The 2,365-nt window shown below is 35.6% G+C and overlaps 1 pseudogene; it reads right to left on the bottom strand.

Annotated features, from left to right (window-relative positions):
* Positions 1-900: 900 nt before the first annotated feature.
* LOC118623338 overlaps positions 901-2,365 on the bottom strand; it is a 2,100-nt pseudogene continuing 635 nt past the window's right edge.

The following is a 2,365-nucleotide window of genomic DNA, read 5'->3' on the forward strand; positions in this document are numbered from 1 at the left end:
ATCTCATGAATGACTTATGTATAATTCGAATAATATCCTCCTGGTGTATAGAGATGATGATCTGTATTGAATCAATGTCTTCTTTGACAGTTTTGACATTTTAACATCTCAAAACGTAAGTTTCTGATGGAAGGTCTCTTCTTATCAGGGTGTCATGACACCAATGCCTGGTGCAGTCCTAGTTTGGTAAAAGCAAATTTACACATGTCTTTTTTGTAAGAAATATCCTTCAGTAAGGCTTCTTGTTTAGCCATCCTTATTTTACAGAAACTTTTATATAAACTGTCCTCTCACACGTATAAAGTATCTTGTTTTACTGATCTATGATCCTAAAATAATTTTTGAATTTGCTGTTACAATATTTATTTAAATCACAATTTGTTTTGTGAGTATAGTCAGTATTAATTTCTGCTATGTTCATAGAATTGCATAGCATTTATTAAGAACTGTAACTCTATATTTTGCAAAGGTGGAGCTTTTTGAACGATCTGAGAAGAAGAATCTAGCCAGGACCATGAGGATGAGCCAACTGCTTTTCATAGGGATGTAAATAAGAGCAAGATGCTATTACAGATGTTCTGAATTAGCTATACATTTTGCATCTAGAGAAATGATTTAGAACTAACTATGAAAATACTCTCTTCTCTCACAGTTTGTTTTAAAACATGTTTAACAAAAAACTCTCATGGGAAAGAGAGAAGAGAGACAAAAAGGGAAAGAGAGATAAAGAGGCAAAATAAGCTCTACATAAGAGTTCCTATGTTATAAATATACTAAATATATTTTAATGTAATAAACTATATGAACCAACATGAATGTAAGAACTGAAGATAATTAATACATATTTTGTCTTCCTTTGTCATAGAAAATGATAATTTGTCTTCAGATCTGTTAATGGTGTTAGACATTTCTTTTTTTTAGTGCATGTGTTACTTTAAGTAGCACCCTTAGAGATGCTTGTCTTAGTTTATTGTTCCCCAGAATTAATATAAATGAATGGCTTGAGGGATAGATTAGAGCTATCAACTCACCAATTATCACAGCTAGTTCAGTCTCTGGCATGAAGTAACTGGAGGTGGCTACAAGAAAGGACAAATAGTAGGCAATGAAAAGTAGGAGGAAGGAGATGACAGCTTTCATGGCTCCCAATGTGGGCATCTGTGCTGGGGTCTCTGGCCCCTGTAGCAATGAGCTGCATCTGCTTGATGTGTCTCCAAAGGGAGAGAATCAGGAGGAGAAATGAAATCAGGGACACAAAAAAGGGGAACAGCGTCAACACGTTCAGGTATACCTTGATGGAAGCATATTGAGCTTTATTTTCTCTGCATCTCAAAGTTAAGTTTGTTTTCTGCTTGGACTTGACACAAAGCCTGAAATCATCATTCAAATTCTCAGTGACAGGAAGGCTAATAAACACAGAGAACGCCAAGCACACCAGCAGGATCCCAGGAATCACTCTGTCAATTCTCCACTTCATCCAGAGGGAAAAGAGGATGGAAGAAATTAGCTATCTTGAGGAAATAGAAAATGCTGAGGCAGGTGGCAAACCAGACGCTTACATGGTTGGTTAATGTCCAGAAGAAGTCCAATGATTCTCATTGTTTACCAGTGGCATAGACATCTGGATGCAGGATCAATACAAAACAATCTAAAAGTATTATACACAATAGAAAAATCCTGGATATGGCCAACATGTGAGGATTAAATCAATGGAGCAATCTTCTTATTCTTGATCAGTCCATGCAGTTTACCAATCCAATAAATGCATTTCCTAAAATCCCCACTGAAAACTCTCCAATTGCTATGATCATTAAGGTGTGTCTTCTACATCTGACATGTTAAAACAGAAATATCCAATTGTTTTATTTCAACTGATGTAGTATAACTACACCTGACTCTTAATTTGCTGCTATTTACCTCTTTTATGATGGAGATTTTAATGGCAAATGAAGACTGTAGCTATCTTCATTAATCCTAATTAATCTTGACAAACATTGTGGTTACGATCTCTGGACTGGTTGCTGTATATCCATTAGCTTCCCAGCAAGTTTTACTTTTCCACTTATGATTAATTTGGGCTGAGCTTCAGTTTGCCAAAATGCAAATTAGGCCCGATTCCCGTTCATGCCCTGGACTGTCTTTCTCATGTTACATTTTGCAATTTTGTATTTATTACTTGGTGATGCATGCTAGTAACCTCAACAGTGTGCCAGATTTAACAAATAAGAATATAGAACACCTAGCTAAATTGAATGCCAAATAAACAATGAGATGTTTTTTGTTTGTGTTGTTTTAGTGTATGTCCCAAATGCATAGAATAACTACTTTCCATGGAGCCCTGACATTCAAAATTAATTGAATATCC

Source organism: Molossus molossus, unplaced genomic scaffold (assembly GCF_014108415.1).
Source record: "Molossus molossus isolate mMolMol1 unplaced genomic scaffold, mMolMol1.p scaffold_m16_p_10, whole genome shotgun sequence".
NCBI classification, from domain to species: Eukaryota; Metazoa; Chordata; class Mammalia; order Chiroptera; family Molossidae; genus Molossus; species Molossus molossus.